Source organism: Dermochelys coriacea, chromosome 11 (assembly GCF_009764565.3).
Source record: "Dermochelys coriacea isolate rDerCor1 chromosome 11, rDerCor1.pri.v4, whole genome shotgun sequence".
In the NCBI taxonomy this organism is placed as follows: Eukaryota; Metazoa; Chordata; order Testudines; family Dermochelyidae; genus Dermochelys; species Dermochelys coriacea.
In genome coordinates this window covers 12699531-12721572 of record NC_050078.2, presented here as the reverse complement: position 1 = coordinate 12721572, position 22042 = coordinate 12699531, and the positions used below count along the sequence as shown (strand labels likewise).

Genomic DNA, 22042 nt, shown 5'->3' with positions numbered 1-22042 from the left:
TGGCTGAATAAGGCTGTTGGATTGCAAGCTCTTTTGGTCTTGCAGGTGTTTTTGTGTAAAGTATTTAGACATGCTAGTGGGTGCTAACACATTAAAAAACTTCAGCGTTTGCAAGGATTGAAATCTAGATCCAAGCTTTACAGCTTGGGTAGATTCTAGTCACTACATGCACCTACTGTGAATTTGCAGCAGAGTTCAGGAAACAAGAATACATCTACTTTGGATTCCTGACCAACAACCTACTGCATTAGAGTCAGGTTTGTCAGCAAAGGAAGAAATCTTCCCATTGCTTATACAAAAGCAGCCAGTTACACTGCTAAAAAGCTAACATTTGTCAACATTCTATTATACAGACGACCACCTTTTAAAATCAAAGCCACCACAAAAGGTTTCAGTGAAAAAGCCACAAGAATATGAAAATAGTCCTAAACACCCACATAGATGGAGAAAGACAATTGGAGTGGGAATCATTTAAAATTAGAGTGGTGCTAAACTTTAACAAAACCTAGGCACAAAATTGTGCCCATTTCAAATTTCCTTGTAGGTTCAGAATGCTGGTCAATTTTGTTAGTATTCATATGTTTCAAAAAGATGTGGCTGAACTTCAAGTAAGCTCAGGCAGAAGTCAGAAGAAACTCCATGCTACCTGGTTTCATGTCTGAAAATAAAGACTGGCTCATAAGGCAAAATTCAGATTCACCTGCAAAATTTTCACCCACCCTCCAAAGTAGGTAAGATGTTTGGGTTCAGCATTTTACTTTGGGCCCATCTGTACTAGTGATCAGGCAGATGTTGGCAGTTTTCTATTTTATTTTTTGGGCTCATCTGATGACCCAACTCAAACACTGAAGAGGCATCAAATGAAGTTGCCAGAATTCTCACAGGTCAGTTTTTTGGGATAAATAATTTCATCCACATATTCAACTGGCAAAATTATATGGACTTCATAGAGTAAAAGTGATGTTAGAATTACACATATATTTGAGATATAGAAAGCAACATACCTGGCTAAAAAAAATAAAATAAAAGTTAGAAAGAGAAATGTGACAGACTTTCAATCTAGTGAAATTCAAAAGTCTGACTTCCTGGTTCAACTATGAACATGCAAATCTGACCTCCAAAATTAACCAAAAAAGCAAGACTAAACTCGAAGTTATGCTAGACATTTAGACCTTAAAAATAGTTTTTCTGAAAACCTGGTATTACTTGTAATGAGCAAGAAAATGGAGCTTGCTTTGATTCAGATGGTATTTAGAAGAGGGCACTCCACCTAAACTGCCCAAGTCAATACAAGGTTTTAGAATAAAAAAAAAAGTCACTATCCAGTGATTTCTAGAAAGCATAACGAATGCTACTTGGGGCTTCTATGTCTTAGGGTAATAGTCACTGATCTCCCTGGTTATGCTGTTCAGACAGGATAGTAGGCCAAAGCAAAAACGAACAATCCAGGGACATGGTGTCCTTTGTATCAGTTGCGTCTCCCAGCAGGAAATTAGTTGAGGTTAAGCATTGACAGTTCATTCTAACTAGCAATAAATCCCCAAAAGGCAACCTGCCATTAACTTCAGCTGAACAGATTTATTTTAGCTCAGTTCTTCAGACATGGATTTCCTCAGAACGCTTTTGGAAAGATGAGAAACCAAACTAGTCGCCAGGTTTAGGTTGTGTCAATCAATAAGGTGTTACGTCTAAGAACTCCACTTATCAAACTGGAGGTCAGGAATGAGTTACTGCAACTTTAGGAAAGTTTCAAAGATGGAGTTAAACCAAAGGCCTAAAAAAAGCAGCTTTGAAGGGTGCAGTCTTCAAGATTCTTCAAAAATAAAAAAAAATTAAAAAAGGGTACTGAGAGTGCTATATGAACAAGTCCAGCATCTCTAGGAAAAAAAGAGGCAGCACAAGGGTAAGAAATCAGTAACAAAACCCAGTGAATTCAGACACTGCATCTTGTTACTGTCCTATTAGAAGTAACTGTTGAAGTCAGTCTGGCAGAGAAATAGCTAGAACAGTTAGTCTTGGTGTAGCATGCAGAATTAAAGCTGCTGTTGTAGGTGATCTTTTGGGGAAAGGAGTCTTATTGTAGAATATCTGGAGGACAAGAGTGCACATTCTCTATGGATGAGTATCTAAAGCTAAGAGCAGGCAAGTACACGCAGTAATACTTACAAGCTATGAGAGCAGCCAGCCAGAGAGACTATGACACCTACAGAGTTAGAAGTAGCAGCATAGACACCTGTGGTTGGATGAGTCAGTCATACTCTGGTTGACCCAGTCTCTCTGAAGTATGCTCACATAGGAAAGCATAGACCAACATCCCCACCTTCCTTAGGGAGGTGTTTTTGCTTTACTGTTCTTATCAGTCTTCTTGACAAGCTAGTCTCTTTTCACAATTCACACCTCACCCACACCACTTGTGTCGTATTTACAGTAGCCACTCTGGAATTTGTGGCAAGAATCACAAGGAAGCAACAGAGAGCTCATCAAGCAGCTCACTGTGTGAGGTAATCCCAGCCAGTCTCAATTTAGAGTTGAAGTGCCAGAGGAGTGAGAGCTACACCAAGAAGGGAAGCCTTACTTAGCTCCCTACTGACTACCACCATAGGCGCCAACTCTGTGGGTGCTCCAGGGCTGGAGCACCCATGGGGAAAAATTGGTGGGTGCTCTGCACCCACCGGAAGCTCCCTGCCCTAGCTCACCTCTGCCTCCTCCCGAGCATGCCACTGCATCCTGCTTCTCCCACCTCCCTCCCAGTGCTTGTGCCTTGAAATAGCTGTTTCACATGGCAAGCACTGGGAGGGATGGGGGAGGAGGAACATGGCGCACTGGGGAAGAGGTGGGGCCAGGGCATGGATTTGGGGAGAGGTCCAATGGGGCAGGGAGGGGGTGGAGTTGGGGTGGGGCCAGAGGGGCGTGAGCACCCACCAGTGCCAACAAAAGTTGGCACCAAGTGAACATTTACTAGAGAAATCATTCTGAAGGGTGAAAAGTCAGGATGCCATGAATAAGTGTTAAAGTGTATTTTCTGCAGAAATCTCAGGCACACTTGTTCATAAGTTTCCAGAAACCCCCACACATACCAGGCAGAGAGGACACATTGTGAACCAGCTCAGAGCACAGCTGCAACAAATATCAGTTGGCTGGCAAAGACAGATAGGAGCATTCTCAGAGTTTAATGTGTAATAAAAGGTGCTGGAGCTCAAACAAACTAACAAAAAATTCATAATTGATGCACGAAGCCCAGAAGTGCTGGGGCTCAGCCCTGGCAAAAAATAAGAATTGAGTATTCTTCCCACAAGGCAATGTAGTTGGGTAGCAGGTTTCTGGAGAAAACTCAACTTTGAATGCTGCTTGCTTTAGTTTCTGGCTGGGACGGGGGTTCTTTTTTGTACAAACTAATGTTTAAGTCAAAGCTATTGCATGTTTCTTTGGAGGAATTTTTAAGCGCCAAACTCATTTTACTTTTCATTTTGGATTCACAAAGTGTTCAATTTCATGACAAACAATAATTCTGGAAGTTCCACGCTGGAAAAGAGGGTAGGGTTGCCAACTTCCTAATCACACAAAACTGAACACCCTAGCCCTGCCCCTTCCTTGAGACCACACCCTCTGTCCTGCTGCTTCCCTGAGACCCTGCCCCCCACTCACTACATTCCCTGTCCCTCACTGGCTCCCTCTCCCCCACCCTCACTTTCACTGGGCTGGAGTGAGGGGGGGATGAGGGCTCCAGCTGGGGGTGCAGGCTCTGGGGTGGGGCGCTCAGGGCTAGGGTGTGGGATTACCTCAGGCAGCTCCTGGTCAGCAGTGCAGCAGTGTTAAGGCAGGCTTCCTGCCTGTCCTGACTGTGCTGTGCCCTGAAAACAGCCAGCCATAGGTCCAGCTCCTAGGCAGAAGCACAGCAGGTGGCTCTGTGCACTGCTCTCACCCGCAGTCACCACCCCCGGAGCTCCTATTGGCTATGGTTCCTGGCCAACGGGAGTGCAGAGCCAGTGCTAGGGGCAGGAGCAGTGCACAGAGCCCTGTGCATCCCCTCTCCCCATCAAACCTAGGAGCTGGGCCTGCTGGCTGCTTCTGGGGTGCAGCGCAGAGCCAGGACAGGTAGAGACTAGACTGCTTTAGCTCTGCAGCACTGCTGACCAGACTTTTAATGGCCCAGTTGGTGATGCTGACCTGAGCCACCAGGGTCCCTTTTCTACCAGGTCTTCCAGTTGAAAACCGGACACCTGGTCACCCTAAAAGAGGGCCACTCATAGCAACAAAAACCCTAAAATTCTATTTGTCAAGAGATTTCTGCATGCTCAACATAAATTTAGTTATCTTAAGAACCCTTTGTGGAAACCTGAAGTTGTGAAGTAACCTAGAATTTTTAAAAACCTGCCCCCACTGCCACGTACCTGGTAGGTGTGAAGTTGCACATGCAAGAAGCAGTGCATCATTTTTGCATAGCACTAATAAAACCATTCACTAGAAATTATAAATATACCCTCCTTTCTTTTAGCATAAATCACCATAAAACGTTTAAACGTCCATATGGAGTCCAACTGATCAGCTTTTTAAATTTGGATCTAGCCATTTTTTTCTCTGCTATAGATGGCATGGTAGCAGTCTGTGGAATACCATCTTTTATCCTAGTGGCGGGCACAAAAGCAAAATTTGTTACACATACTTTCCAAGCAGCTGTTAATAAAACACAAGGCCTATTCTTTTGCAGGGTGTCAAGGGTCAGCTTCATTCAGCAGCTCTCAAAATTGAGCTACAGTAAGAATTTTTCCACTTTTAATTAAGTGATTCCTCAGTGACATGACATCACCGAGGTCAATGTTGCCCTAGGCTCAGAGCAGGCCTTTTCTGCTATAGAACAAACCACTTCCCCCACCCAGCAAGCTCAGAGAAAGACAGCATGAAGCTATCCAACTAGCTTGTTTATAGCCCAGGAGCTCCTATTTCTGTATCTCAAAGGAATCTGCAGACATGCACCCTGCCTAATTTCTAATGGAAAAAATAGAAGCCACAATCAGATTATTGGGAACCAAAAAACTTTTGCACAGGTTTGAAGGAAACATCTATGGTTGGAATGTTGTCACTAACCCTTCCAAGCCCATTCAGTGATGAGGCGTTCTCGTTTGACGCTCTGAGGCTGTAAAGAGCTCACAGCAGAGACCAATTCGACCAGTGCAGAATATACTGCTTAAGTCATAGTAGTGTTACTTAATAACACTACAAGATAGGATGAGAGGGATACAAGTGTACAAAGGGAAAGGTGTATTGGGGGAAGAGTCCCACTACACTCTTCTATTGAGGTCATAGGAAACCTCACGGTAAAGAAAAACTAGTTACAGCCAGGGCAGAAACCCCACTGTGATCTACATGGGTGTCTAGTTGTGATTAGGATTAGGCAGTGACATAGAAAAACTGTACACTCAAGTAGATGTACATGTTGGACTTTTTTCACTTGCTCACTCTTCATACATTATTCAGCTCTGATCATCCCAAAGACAGAAGGATGGAATAAAAAAATAAGTTGTGGATGGTCCTGGGGCTACAGTGGACACCATGTCTAACGAGAACGAGTGTAGAGCTGTTTGATGATAAACATGCCCAAAGCCACATTGCATACTTCTGTGCCTGAGCTCCCAGTGCCAATTCCCAGAAGCTACTTCCTCCACCCCCATGACTTCTAAAATTACTTAAAGAAAAATATACCCTTGTAGCAAAGATCATGAAGATGGGTTAAAGGAGGTCTGAATAAGTGTAAATGGTGGTCACCAAGTAAAACAGGAAGATCTGAATTACTGGTGTTTTATATTTTACTGTTTGAAAATTACAGAGGGAGAACAGGCAACCAGCTTCAAAAGATGCTAATTATCCTCATAAGGTTGTTAGATTTGCAAGAGGTTTCAATACACTTTTCAGAAACTCCAATCACACAAGATGCCCCCAGATAGTGACAAGAAGAATATAGGTTTCAGAGTGGTAGCCGTGTTGTTTTGTTTTGTTGTTTGCTGAAACAGACTAACACCGAGGAGTACTTGTGGCACTTTATGCCCAAATAAACTTTAGTCTCTAAACTTTTGTGGGCTAAAACCCACTTCCTCCGATGCATGCAGTAGAAAATACAGTAGGAAGATTATATACACATACATATACACACCCCCCCCCATGAAAAAATGGGTGTTGCCATACCAACTGTAACGAGACCAATTAATTAAGGTGGGCTATTGTCTAGGAGAAAAAAAAAATTTGTAGTAATAATCAGGATGGCCCATTTCAAACAGTTGACCAAGAAGATGTGAGTAACAGTAGGGGAAAAAAATTAGCATGGGGAAATATTGGATGGGTCATTATGCAAAGTAAAAACTCCCAGTCTTTATTCAAGCCTAATTTAATGGTGTCCAGTTTGCAAATTAATTCCAATTCTGCAGTTTCTCGTTAGAGTCTGTTTTTTGAAGTTTTTTTTTGGTTGGAGAATTGCGACTTTTAAGTCTGAAATTGAGCGACCAGGGAGGTTGCAGTATTCGCCAACTGGTTTTTGAATGTTCCAATTCTAGTCTGTCCCTTGGTTTTCATTTGACAGCTCATAAGGGGAGGGAGTAGCTCTGTCAAAATCTGATAAACTGGCATGAGCAAGACAGGCCCTCAGGAGAGGTTCTCTTTCATGTGCTAAAGTATGAATGCTGGATTTGTTAGAGATCAGCAAGGAGGAATATTTCTCCATTCTGCCCCTTGGGAAAGGGTTTCCCTGGACTGAGGAAAATCTCTACAGAACATCCTGAGCTCTCAACATTCTGAAGCAGTGTTAATGTTCTGATCTAACCACAGACCTTTCAAGAGTTACCCAGGCGATATCTTATTCCCAACTGTCTGATTTTGATTTCCAAGGTTGGAACAGCCCACTGACAGCTTTCAAAATACAACAGTCTGTGTCAGTGTTCCTTATGAGCAGCTAGGTAGTAAACAATGTCAAAATTCAGTTTTGCTTAGATCTTTAGTACTACATCTTATAATGTGAATCATTTACGTTACACGCTGCACCACTGCATTTTGGAAAGGGGGAGACACCCAGTCAAGCTTTCAACTTGAGAGTGTGCTCTACCAAGTAGTTATTCTCGTTTCAAAGCCAAGTTCCAAAACTGAGAAAAGTAACTTTGAATACTTTTTTGGGGTAGGGGTGAGATGGTACATGACAGATAGTCTTCCACTGTGTAGCCTGGCTGTTAGGGCAGTGGCCTGGGATATCAAACACCAATTCAGAGTAGAATTATCTCATCCCAGATCACTTTAAGCCAGGTAAAGCAGGGAGCTGAACTGGTTTGAGAGAGGCCTGAGGCCAGTGCCCTACCTACCAGGCTATTGGGTATTCTGGAGTCACTCACTCTCAACTCAGGTTTCAGTACAAAAACCGGACATTTTTAACAAAATCTATTTTTGCAAAACAAAAAAGTAGAAGCCTCAAAAGCTGCCAGAAGACAGAATTGTCTTCCTTCTAACTACATGTGAGATACACAACAGGTGCTCTCATATTCTGTACAGGCTTCACTTTGAACTGGCATTTTACTGACATGATTGTCTACTGTGCCAAGGGAGAGAGAGCCATTTGCCAGATAGAGTCATGCATTTCAGGTCACTTAGAGGGAATACCGTAAATACTCAGGTAATGTAATTCAAGACAAACCCAGAATGTTATCACTTTACACTAAAGATTTTTTGCAGGTGAGGTAGGCAGTAGTTACTCTCACTCAAAATATAGATTTGAATTAAATGTTTGAACAATTTCATATGGTTAACTCGCATCAAATCTCGTATATTTAGATCCTTCATATTTTATATGCACTTCAGTTATAGTAAACTTCCGTACCATCTTATTTTTGTATTCTATTCATTAAACACATTTGCATTTCTAAGTAAAACACATTACCATTGGTAACTAATGGATGTCTTAAAGCAGAGTCCTTAGGCCACGAAAAGCTAACTGCATGATGCTAAATTGGATCTCAGTGATATACATATTATACCCCCAGAGGATTAATTAGGCTACATCTCTTCAAAACATTCTCAAAGTGTATTTATTCAGTGTGTGGTTAAGTTATGTTGAGTTGTGCAATGCTTGACAGCATCTTACAGAACTGTTCCATGGCACTGTCCAGTTGTGTCCTGATTTTCAGAGGTTCCAAGCATTTGTAGATCTTATTGAAGTATGTGGATGCTCCCTGCCTCTTGAAATCGGCATGAACACATAGGACATCTCCATGCCTTTATTTTCAACAGGGCCCAATTCTGCCACTTTTACTCATGAATAATCTTATTGAACACTATTTTGCAGGAGGTTTTAGCCACAGTTAGCCTTTGTGCTGGGTAACAGTGTTAATGCCATGGACAGCAGTAAAAAGGTACTTGCTGAGCCATGCTAACCTGTCTTGCTGTAGAACATGTCTAGCAGTTAGAACATGATTCTGGGAGTCAGAAATCCTGACTCCTATTGTCCCAAATTTGCTGTTAGGGTTACATGTTTCTGAAAACTGGACCCCCCCTGCCCGCACACACTCCAGCTCTTCCCCTTGGGCCTGCTTCCTGCTCTGCCTGTCATCCCCACCCCCATCACTTGCTGCCCTCCACCTTCTTCCCATCCAGCTGGTCCCCTTCTGCTCCAGGGCTGGGAGCTGCAGCCTGACTCTGAGCCTGCTTCCTGCCTGCCCACAGATGCAGGCAAGAGGCAGCCCTGAATGAGCAGGGCCTGGCATAGGTTGATGACCTTTCCACCTACAGTATCTGGACTTTTGGTGTCCATTCAGAGTGTCTGACCGGACACTGGCAGGTCCCCTTTTTGACCGGACTTTCTGGTCAAAGCCAAACAGCTTGGGGAAATCATTTAACCAGTGTCTGACTCAGTTTGATAATCTGTAAAATGGATATTAAACATTAGTGGGTGTCATGAGGATTTGATAGGCTTCATTGACTCTGCAAAGCTTTTTGAGATTCTTGATGAGAAAGTATGATATAGCACATTATTAATTATAAGATTTTGCAGTTGTGGTGCTCAAACTTATACCAAAATGAAGTTGGGATTTTCTCAGTAGCTTCATCAGTGTCTCAGGAGTTGCTGATCCCTTTTCCCATTGTATCCTTCAGGCCTCCAATTCTGCTCCATCCCGCTCAACAGGAGTATGGAAAAAGATACTTTGAACTAAATAGAATCTTGCATTGACGAACAAGAGATCTTTGCTTGAAACTGCATAGAAACCTGTGCTAGTGGCCTCTGGCTAACCGTGGACTCCTTCCTTAAGGCTATTACATTCACTCCCTTTGGGAGCCACTATCACACTGCCACTTACTCTATACTGTAGTACAAGTATAGTACAGTGCAAGTTGTAAGAAACCTGCCAAGAAAACCAGGAATGTTATTTCCACCCCTCCAAACCACCACTAAATATATCTTTCAAACACTCAACAAATGCGGTCAAAAAAAAAAAAGTTGATTTTCAGTGCTTTCCTATGAAAGTTGTTTTGTACACATCACATTGAAGGAAAAAAGTGCACGACAAAGAAAAAAGTGAAGCAAAACCTAAATGTAGTAATCCTTTCATTAAGAAAATAAATTCAGTTTTATAAATTTTTTTAATTCTATTTGCAGGTTCTAATGCTCACCTTGCTAGGACCCAACCAAGGGGAATTTTTCAATTACACATGAAGCAGTCCAGGATAATCATTTTAATTAATGTAACTCTAACCTCAAAAAGGTCTGAAGCCAGTGGGGAGAGTCATGGTGAGTTTTGGGATCAGAGGACGGGGGGGGAGGAAGGAAGAGGGGATAAATTTATAGCAATCCAAAGAGAATTAATTGGACAAAAATGGACAATTCACAAGGGAGAGGCATGTATTTCACATTGCTGATTGTCTGAGACCTCTGTCAGTCACAGCTGATATGCTAGTCAGCTGAACCTACTTTAAACCCACAATAAGGTTGACATGACTGACTACAGTGACACACAAACCAGGACAAATCAGAGAGGAACATGTTAGTTTCAGCTGTGAAATAAAAGTTAATATTTCCCAGTTGGAAAGAAATTAGAAGAGAAGACATTTCCCAACATATCTGATAGTGGGTAAAGAAAAATCCTAAGCTGCTCCTTTTTAAAGAGCAGAACATTATTTACAATGTGTTCTTTACAATATGTCTGACAAGCTTTTGTTGCTTCTCTGCTTTACACCATAATAAGAGTGTTTAAATGGTAGCAATGTAATTCTTATGTGGTAATAACTGGTTTGGTGTATCCACCTAAAAGTGAACTGGATCTTTAAGGGTACTTATTTTGTGATGTGAAAAACACTTCTGAAGATTCTTCTGCAGTGTATATGATGCCTATTGACTACCAAACCAGCAAGATCCCTTCTTAGAGACAGTCAAACTGACTTAAAATCACTACCTCCCTCTGACTCAGAAGGTGGATGGTTTCATTTGTGTGCTGCATTCTTCTGCAAGAGTTCACTTGTCATGTAGTCTGATTATGTAAAAGGAACTGATACGAAACACTCCTGTGAAGTCTATTGTCTTCCTCAAGCTCGGAGGTTGAAAACATTTTGGAAGAGATGACAGGACTAGGTGGATTTCCTAGGCTCCTAATTGCTTACACTTGCTACCTAGTCTATGTGTTTACATTTCACTCCTCAGTGCTTGTAACACTTGAGTTGGAGTCCTGTTAAGAGTAGAAAGATATTCAAGACTTTGCTTGAAAGATCTATACCCATCCCCATCCCCAGGTAGAAACTGAGAATGACACTTATCTACTGTATTAGGTTGTCCAGTTAGCCCAAGAGTCCACTCCTCCTATGAGCATTCCCTATGGTATATAGTTTTCAAAGTGCTTTGTCTAGTCTACAAGTATCTCAATGGAGCTTCCACCACTTCATCCCCAGTCTAGAAGATCAGCACTAGACTGAATATCAGGAAAGAATCTCTCCCCTCCCCCCATTAACCCTACTTGGAATATTCAGGACAATTCCTCTCCAGTCTTGAAAGGCTTTGTAAAAAAGTAATACACCCCATTTACTCTGTTCTTTATCAGTACTCAGCCAGTGTGTACTTATCACAAATGTTTTTCCCTTAAGAGTCAAGTCTTTCACCCAGAATCTTGTGGCAAGATAAGTCTTGTGATCTCTCATATGTGCTTGAAGTGAAAGAGATGGTTTGGGACTTTTGCAGGCATGAAACCAAAATTGATGTACTCTCTTTTAAATCAGCTGAACTTATGAGAGCTGAAAACAATACAGTAACTTCAAGAATTAGGATCAGCACTGCTCTCTACTCAGACTCTATGCCACCAGCACTCCCAGCTTTCCTGAGAAGACTACAATGCATTGGTGATCTTCCAGAAAACACCATACTAGCTGCCATGGATGTAGAGGCTCTCTACACAAACATCCCACACACAGATGGAATACAAGCTGTCAGGAACATATCCCTGATGATGCCACAGCACAACTGGTTGCCAAGCTCTGTGACTTTATCCTCATGCACAATTATTTCAAATTTGGTGACAATATACACCTCCAGATCAGTGGCACTGCTATGGGCATCTGCATGGCCCCACAATATGCCAACTTCTTTATGGCTGATCTGGACCACCACTTCCTCAGCTGTCCTCCACTCACGCCCCTTCTCTACCTATGCTACACTGATGGCTTTTTAATCTGGACCCATGGGAAGGAAACCCTGAAAGAATTCCACCACTATTTCAACAGCTTCCACCCCACCATCAACCTCAGCCTGGACCAATCTACACGGGAGGTCCACTTCCTAGACCCCATGGTGCAAATAAGCAATGGTCACATTACCACCCTATACTGAAAACCCACAGACCGCTATGCCTACCTTCATACCTCCAGCTTCCATCCCAGACACACCACATGATCCATTGTCTACAGCCAAGTGCTGAGATACAACCACATTTGCTCCAACCCCTCCGAAAGAGGCCAACACCTACAAGATCTTCACCAAGCATTCTCAAAACTATGATACCCGCACGAGGAAATAAGGAAACAGATCAACAGAGCCAGACGTGTACGCAGAAGCCTCCTGCTGCGAGACAAGCCCAAGAAAGCAACCAACAGAACTCCACTGGCCATCACATACAGTCCTCAGCTATCAGAGTAGCAGCCGTGTTAGTCTGTATTCGCAAAAAGAAAAGGAGTACTTGTGGCACCTTAGAGACTAACAAATTTATTAGAGCATAAGCTTTCGTGAGCTACAGCTCACTTCATTGGATGCATTTGGTGGAAAAGACAGAGGAGAGATTGATATACACACACAGAGAACATGAAACAATGGGTTTATCATACACACTGTAAGGCGAGTGATCACTTAAGATAAGCCATCACCAACAGCAGGGGGGGAAAAAGGAGGAAAACCTTTCATGGTGACAAGCAGGTAGTCTAATTCCAGCAGTTAACAAGAATATCAGAGGAACAGTGGGGGGTGGGGTGGGAGGGAGAAATACCATGGGGAAATAGTTTTTACTTTGTGTAATGACTCATCCATTCCCAGTCTCTATTCAAGCCTAAGTTAATTGTATCCAGTTTGCAAATTAATTCCAATTCAGCAGTCTCTCGTTGGAGTCTGTTTTTGAAGCTTTTTTGTTGAAGGATAGCCACTCTTAGGTCTGTGATCGAGTGACCAGAGAGATTGAAGTGTTCTCCAACCTCAGCTAAACTCTCCAACGCATCATCAGTGATCTACAACCCATCCTGGGCAACGATCCCTCACTTTCAGAGGCCTTGGGAGACAGGCCAGTCCTCGCCCACAGACAACCTGCCAACCTGAAGCATATTCCCACCAGCAACAACACAGCGCACCATAGTAACTAACTCAGGAACCAATCCATTCAACAAACCGATGCCAACTCTGCCTACATCTACACCAGTGACACCATCACAGGACCTAACCAGATCAGCCACACCATCACCAGTTCATTCACCTGCAAGTCCACCAATGTAATATATGCCATGTGCCAGCAATGCCCCTCTGCTATGTACATTGGCCAAACTGGACAGTCCCTATGTAAAAGGATAAATGGACACAAGTCAGATATTAGGAATGGCAATATACAAAAACCTGTAGGAGAACACTTCAACCTCCCTGCTATTGTGTGTCCAGATTTAAAGGTAGCCATCCTGCAGCAAAAAAAACTTCAGGACCAGAATTCAAAGAGAAACTGCTGAGCTTCAGTTCATTTGCAAATTTGACACCATCAGCTCAGGATTAAAGAAAGACTGTAAATGGCTAGCCAACTACAATGGCAGTTTCTCCTCCCTTGGTGTTCACACCTCAACTATTAGAAGAGGGCCTCATCCTCCCTGATTGAGCTAACCTCATTATCCCTAGCCAGATTCTTGCTTGCATATTTATACCTGCCTCTGGAAATTTTCACTCCACGCATCTGACGAAGTGTGTATTCACCCACCAAAGTTTATGCTCCAATATGTCTTTTAGTCTATCAGGTGTCACAGGACTCTTTGCCGCTTTTACAGATCCAGACCAACACAGCTACTCCTCTGATACTTGACACCACTCATTTCATTTCAGACTTGATAGCATGTGGCTGATCTGTATACTTGTACAATGTGAGATCTGAAAGTCTTGTCTGTACATTCCCTTTGTCACATCCCAAATGCAACTGTCTCTCAAAGGATGGCATGGCCTGCCTTGACTCCAGGTACAATCCTTAGGTGTGCGAGGATGCAGTGACTTTGAAGGGACAAGAGAAAGTTCCATTAGGGATGTAGAAGTTTCCCTAGTGCAGTGGTTTTCAACCGGGGGGGGGGGGTGTCTACAGACTATGTCTAAGGGGTCCATGAAAGGTGGCCATTACCACAGACCAGTGGTTTTCAACCTGTGGTCTGTGGACACCTGGTAGTCCACAGACTACATCTAAGATTTCCAAAGAAGTCTGCGCCTCTAATTTGAAATATTTTAGGGGTCTGCACATGAAAAAAAGGCTGAAATAGTGCCATAGTGGAATTAGGTCAAAATTTAAAAAGCCGCTTCGGTGTGAGAGCACCAAGAACTCTTAAACACAAAAGGACTGAACAAATGAAAGAAACTGCACAGACAGAAGGCTGTGAGTACTGCTGAGTCTATAGACATTCTAAAGTCACAACTGGTAAGCAATTCAAGGGCTTTTCCCAGAAAGCCCATGGAAGAATTTAGTAGTTTCCTCATATTTGCAATTCAGGAAGCATTAAGAAACTGGACAAACTTGTCAGACATTCTTAATCTTCACCATTGTTTTTGCTGCCATGTTGATTTCAACAAAGCTGTTTTGGACACACATTCCAGTATGCGTCACATACTGTAACCATGGTTCAGTTTTAAACAGAAAATAGAATGTTCAAGTCCATAACATTTCCTAATATGAATGAGTTTATTGCAGATCATACCTTTGCTATCCTGCAGCAGAAAAGTACTAATTTCCTTAACAATGCTTTACAGTTGACTTTAATGCCTATAACTCTCATATCTTCTAAAAATGGTTTTCCTAAGAAACTTGCCTTTTACCTAATAGAGATATAACTTGTACTAATGCTCTGACAGTGCTTGTGATTATGCCAATTTCTCCAACTTCCAGTATGGCACAATGTTTGACAGCTTAGAGAAGATCTAAGAGGTGACTGGCTGAACAGTCTTTACCATACATCAGAGTCACTAAAACTGAAGCCAAGGAAAGTCTATTTAATTAACCTTCCTTAGCATGAGTCAATTAATTTTTGAGATTAACAAAAGGAGAATGAGAAAAATGGGGTAAAGGAGATGCAAGACATGGAAGAGGAAAATGAGCAAAAGACTTGGGTGGTGGGGGGAGTAAGGGGGATGGGACAAAAGAAAAGGACAGGATCTTTAAATAAAAACTTTCCCCAAACACTCAGCTTTTGTTTTCCATATAATAAAAACGTAAGTGGGAGGGTCTAACATTCACCTAAGCTTCTTATTTTATGAAATAAAAGGTTTAGAGCAGCCACACACAAGTACATGATTAGTCATATACACAGGATGACTTCTGAAGAAGGGGGAAGGGGCAAGCTCTTGATTTCAGATATTTACATCAGCCATTCAAAACAGATCCATGTCTTGCATTAGGTCACTTTCAATTACAGATAACAGCGAAAACTATTTAAGTCATAAGAGCCAGGTGGTACAATTACTGCCTATGGTTCCTGTGACACTGCACTCCATAATGTTTTATGGAAATATGCTTATGAGTGTAAATATGATGTAACTGGAGTATGCTTTATGCAAATGGTCTCTTGTAAGGTATCATTACAAATCTTATAATCTACTGAGTGTTCATCCTATTTGTATGCATGTATCATTCTTGTACCTGAAGCTAGAAATATAAACTCTAAGGTCCTATTGTAATTATGCAAAGTGTGGGCCATTGATGATTGTTTAGAATCTTGATGGACTAGGACAATTGATTGTAAATAGCTCTGTTTACTTGCAAGCCTTTCTGTGTTCGTGTAAGTCAGCCCAGGAAGAATAGTGGAATCCATCTTAAACCATTTAGAACCATTTTCCATTGGGGGCAGGGGTGGAGAGAGAGGATCCAGATACACAAAAGATTCCCACCTTGTGCCAAAGCTAATAAAGGAAGCAGCAGTCATGAGAAAAACCCTAGTTACCACCTGAGCTGGAACTAACAAGGATTGTACCAGGGGAAAGGATTGGACTCAGATTAGGAAGGAGTCTAGTGTGTGAAAGAAGCTTATTAAAACATTTAAGAGTAAGATATTATCTGTAATCGGTTTCTTAATGCATTAGGATTAGACTTGCGTGTTTTTGCTTTATTTTACTTGGTAACTTACTTTGTTCTGTCTGATATTTAAAATCACTTAAAAAGTGATATTACATATTACAAGTAGGATTTGTTTATTAGTAAACCCAAAGTGATTAATACCTGGGACAGCTGTGCATCTCTGTCTCTATTATAGAATCTCAGGGTTGGAAGGGACCTCAAGAGATCATTTAGTCCAACCCCCTGCTCAAAGCAGGACCAATCCCCAATTTTTGCCCCAGATCTGTAAATGGACCCTTCAAGGATTGAACTCACAATTCTGGGTTTAGCAGGCCAATCCTCAAACCACTGAGCTATCCCTTCTGCCTCCTATCAGTGTTTATGGGTTTACCCTGTATAAGCTTTATGCAGAGTAAACAATTTGGTGTTTGGATCTCATTGGGAACTGGGTGTCTGGGTGCTAGAGATAACCAAAAACTGCTCAGCAGGTCAGTTAAAAAGTCTGCAACTTTGGGAGTGTGGCCCAGACCCCCAAGTCTGCGTTGCAACAGGCTAGCGTGTTTGGCTTAACAAGGCAGGGCTCTGGAGTCCCAAGCTGGCAGGGAAAACGGGCTCAGAGGTAATTCCAGCATGTCAGGGGACGGTCCCAAGGGGGTCTCTGTGACCGAACCTGTCACAGTTCGGTCTTACAGCAGGGTGTTAACTTAAAAAAAAAATGTTCAGAGCAAAAGTTTACAATAGGCTGTTTATTTGTACCACAGACTAGTTAGCTGAGAGTTTGGAGCAGTATACACTATTACACACACACACACACACACACACACACAGCTGGGCTCCTTGATTCCAAAGTTTAATCAGTGGCCATAAATACTTCATCTTTCTTTCTGCGATGCAGACATTGCTACAGTGATCCATATCTTTATGACCTGTTAGCTAGGAGAATTAGAACTCAATACACCCTACTTGGGGCTAACATATGATACCCAACTTCATCAAATACAGGAGGTGCCTGGTTTCTGAGTGAGGCAGAGTGGTGCAGGTACATTATACCCATGATCTGGATTACTGACAAATTCATCTCCAAGTGAAATTCAAGGTGCTAGCTGCTCTCCATAAAACTCCAAATGACTTGGGTCTGAGAGGAAGATGCTATTACATGCATTCAATCAAGAATATTTCAGCTCTCTGCTCCAGACTGAAGCTCAACGGAGCCAGAGCCAGGGCATTCTTAGTGGTGGAACTTCACCTCTGAAGTTTGCTTCTGAAGGAAGGCATCTAAAATAAAAAACAAAAATAAAAAGCACACACACACCCTGACCTGACCACATTTAGAACATATTGGAAGACTCCTCTTTGGCCCAGACTTTCCAGTAATAGAGAACATTTCTGGCATTTATTTTTCCCCATTTTCTAGGCCCTTTAAAAGGGCTCAGACTCTGGGGGGTGCTGGTGCACGTACTCATAATTAGAAAAACAACTACTTCTAACCCAAGCCAGAAAAATGCAGCTGATGGGTGTTTAGCATATTTTTGTTAAATAAAGGAGATTCCTTCCCCACGGTACTGATTCTTACTGAGAATTCAGTGACTCTCTCTCCTGCTTATAAGATCATATTCAGAATTCAAGCCTGGTTCACATTGCTTTTACAGTCATAGTGACTGCTAGGAAGTGTCTTATTACTCTGTCTCGTGTGCAAACATGACGACATTGCAAAAATTGTTTCTCAAACTTTGCCTGATTAAATTAATTGGCCAGAAGAATTGCACGAGCCTACTGCTTTTTACTATCTTTTTCATGAATGAAAGCAAATTAGACAATTTTTTTTGCCATGAAACATGTTCCTATATTAGCCTTAGTGTCTCTGCACTTCACTTGAGCACAGAAGGAATCCTTGTCTATTTCACCTTGAGTTGAGTTAGACCACAACTGCAAATGGTACCCAGTGCCAGATCACTTTCCCTGACTGTACCCCACTAGTTCTGTACACATGGGCATAGCTGACTAGATCAGGAGCCCACCTTACAGAAGTCATGCCAAAAAGATACCATGAACACTACTGTTGTAAAAGACTGCATGAGATTGAAACAAGCAGTATTTTTAGACATCTGACAAAACCCTTTTCAGAATTGCCCTATTTCACAAAATCCATGCTTTTCCAAACGAATATATATATATATATATATATATATATATACACACACATACATATATACACACACACACACACACACCCCTCCATATACCTGTCTCAGCAAAATTTCACACAAGAATTAAGCCTCAGACTTTTTACACTGCACTATTCTCTCCCCACCGCCCCCAATCACACTCCCCCGATCAATTATCTGCATCATCTCCAAGTTCCATAGCACAAAATACTTTTGCTTAACTCGGGTGCGTGACCTCTCACTGACAATGGGCTGCAAACTAATCTTGCCAATTTTTTCAAATCAGATTCAGTTCAGGAGACACTTTACTGGCATGACAATCTATGCAAGTATTGCCAAAGTACAAGATATCAGGCATCTGTCACCAGTAAAAAGATCCACCCTCTGAAGCAGGAGAGGTCATTTTCAGGGCAACAGCAAGAACAAATCTAAGTCAAGTTGCCCTGTATCCATGTTATAGATGAGCCCTCTTTATAGTTATGCACTTTCCACAGCAAATCTGAGATTGAAGCAAGGTGGAGAAGGGCTAGGGCGACCAGATGACCTGATTTTATAGGGACAATCCCAATATTCAGGGCTTTTTCTTATACAAGCACCTGTTACCCCCTACCTCCTGTCCCAATTTTTCACACTGTCTATCTGGTTACCCTAAGAAGGGCAGAGAAATGGCCCTAAAAATATGAAGCCTGTCTTTGGGCAATGACGAAGAAGTTACAGCATTAAGGAATTGTCTCCAAGCTTAATGACATGTGCTACTAACATTAGCATGGTGATGTGGTAGTCTGGAGTGCCCACACCATCAACAAGTGCATGTAGAATGCATACACAAGTGCATTTCCATTATCCGACCACCTTTGTTTTTTCCTGAAAAGGCACCATGACTATTCATCTCTCTCCTTCCTGCTCATGCTCCCTTCACTAGTAGGAAGAAGGCAAGATGAAAATAAATCCGCTATCAAAAATAAATACCCCACCGTTCATTATTGTATGGGCAAATGAGAATTGCCAATATGGTCAGCTAACATTCTAGAGAAGAGAACAATATCAGCTGTTTCCCTTTCCCAGAGGCATTCCCAGGATAACAAGCAGCAACAGGGAGATACCACTCTCTCTTGGAATCAACACTTCGAAGTGCAAAGCCGTGTCAGCTAGCACTAACCTTTTCTGAACCTGCTATGTGTGCTAATTCTGGGAGTGCCAACCCTGCTTTCAGAGTTGACTTGTCCTATAGCTTGTACAATCAATTTGGTTTGGGTAACTATCCTGCCACCATCTCCATTCAGCAGGTAACGGTCAAACCCTGCAAAGCACAAGAATGCAATATATCAAGCTCCAGAGTTATTTACTCGTTTGATGATAGAATGTTGATCTGCACCACCACAAGAAAACCTATTAAATCATGATAAAAATCAAGGCAAACTGAACACGCTTCCTTTTCTGGTTTGTTGCCTTTGCAGAATTGTGAACCTAGCTCAATACCAGCTGAGCAAAGCACATGCATTGCAAATTCATGATGCATGAATTTGGTAAGCCAGTGTCCTTGAGCCCCCTTCATTTACATTTTCCAATAGTTAAAATAAAGGCAATATGAAAAGGGACAGCTGATTTGTACCTGATCAAGAACCGTTCCAGCCTTCACCAAAATGCTGCATTGAACCAAACTCTTCAAAAAGGACACGGCTTAAGTGTTTTCCTCACCTTGTTTTTATTTTGCCCGTTTATTGTCAACCTGCCATGGAACAGGAAGCACTGAAAAACAGTACAGTTTTGTTTCTGTAAAAGCCTGTTTCCCAAGGCATGATAGGAACAAGTTAAGGCTTCCAATGCACTGTGGAGTCTGCAGTCCAGCAGTCTTTACTCTTTTGAATCACTCTTGACCTTGTTTTGGGAAAGTCAGTAATGCCTATATACTTGTGGCTTTCCCTATACACATATACAAAGATTTAGAAGGTGTTGGCTCTGCAGGTTTTGAAGTATGAAGCACTGGCACACACCTCTCCCCCAGCCACTCAAAGGGTTGGTTGCGCCCAACTGTGAGGAGCACAATGTATTTCAATCCCATCCAAACCCAGGAAATACCGAGTCTCATAATAAAGCCTTAGTATCTCATTGGGCAAAAAGAGTTCTTATCTCATTGACTTTATAGTCCACAGTGTTTCCTGGCAGCTATGATAAAATGTATCCTTTCAACTTTGGCCCATTCCCTCCTTGGTGACTTGCATGGTGGGTTATTTGCCTTCAGATAGTGACACAAACACAAACCATTTTTTCCCTATGCAGAAAGTAGCTGTGGCAATCAACCTCTCCTGAACCTTTGGGACAAAGATGGAGGATGACCCACACGGTAAACTAACCTAGCGAACAGTGAAAGCATTCATTGTTTCTCACTAATAAACCCAATCAATCATCATTACTCTTACTGAAGGGCCCATTGTACAAACTGACAAGTCATTGCACTGAACTCTGCCCAGTTGAACCCTCTCACACACACACACACACACACACACACACACACACATTGATTGAGACCACTGATATCCCCACTTTATAAGTCAGTTTTCTGAGCCTGAGTTTCTTCTAACAGAGTGCTCAAACTGGGCTTCGGCATAGCAAGTGGCTTCATAGGGTATCCCCTCCCTTTGTACTCCTAGAGAACGGTTCCTCCATTCAAAAAAAGAAAAGGGGGGGAAGCAAAAAGCAAGCCATAGAAATAGCTTTCAGTAAGAGGCATTTCTGGAAATAGAGTATTTTTTAGCACAGGCAAGCTAAGGAAAAGCTTCCCTTATGGATGTGAATAGACAAGGGGTATTTGAATAACATGCTGATTATTAAGGTCTCTTTCCAAATATTAAGCTGCCAACTCCTTAAACACACATAACCCAGATCTCAAAGTGTTTTAAAAAGCTACAGCAGACTGCCATTTACAGCCTTGAATATACACAGAACTTGTCTTGCAGCACATGCTTAACTAGCAATTTATTCAGAGCCTTCTCCCTGCAGAAGATATCCCCAAACCAGTTGCTTTCCTAAAAACAATTTCTGTATCTGTGCTTACAGACCTAGGCATAAAACGGCCACTTTTTATGGCTTAAGGACTGTACATCCTTGTTACAAGCTGTTCTGATGCAGAGCTCAGCTGAGATCAAAGAGGCCTGGGGAGGCACACAGCAGTTGGGGGTGGGGGGCGGGAAGGGCAGGGAGAGGAACAGGGAAACTCAAATGAATTAGGTTTTATTTTCATAAAACCTGTCTAGGGTGTGGAGTGGTTCCTTCTGTGCACTCTTATTTTAAGACCGAAAACTTATGAATCTACAAGTGTGGTATTGCAAAAACAGAAAAAAAGGATAAAATTAGACTTAGCCATTGCCATTTTAAAATTACAGAATTGTTTATGTCCAAGCCACCTCCCTTTCACAAGAGTTCCATAAAACTTGGTATACAGAATTTCTATCAAATTTACTCTAAAAAACTAAGTAATTTGGAAAAAGAAAAGGAGTACTTGTGGCACCTTAGAGACTACCAAATTTATTAGAGCATAAGCTTTCGTGAGCTACAGCTCACTTCATTGGATGCATGCTTTTTGCGAATACAGACTAACACGGCTGCTACTCTGAAATATGTAATTTGGGTTAGTGTATTTAACCATCAAATAACTATCCAATACAGCTTGAGAGAATACCCTTTCTGTAGATTTTTTGAGTCAGCTTATAAAAGGAAAATAGTTATGTACTGAATGGTTACAAGAACTATTTTTTCTGATAAGTTAGTTACTTTCTCTGAAATGCTATAGGACTTTTCCATAAAGCCACTAGCATATTTCCCCCCACCCCCCATCTGTAAACAATAGAGATAACAGCAAGGACAAATTTAATTTTTACTGCACTGAAGTAGGTTTTTATCTATTCTTCAATCCCATTTACCCAAGAAGAGTAGCTAATAGTAAATGCATTGGATTTTGTACTTTAAACTGCCTTATGGAAAAGTAATTCCTGTTTTATATTCAGAGGTCAACCTGTAGCAAAAACCAAGTTATGCAAAAACTACACTCTAAGTGGTTTTTGTTTTGTATAAGAATTTCACTTATTTAACCCTCCTGAT

At 41.9% G+C, this 22042-nt stretch overlaps 1 protein-coding gene across 10 annotated transcripts in view; it reads right to left on the bottom strand.

Annotated features, from left to right (window-relative positions):
* Positions 1 to 22042, bottom strand: part of KALRN (kalirin RhoGEF kinase) — a 777539-nt gene that overhangs the window by 103343 nt on the left and 652154 nt on the right. The window lies entirely within an intron of this gene.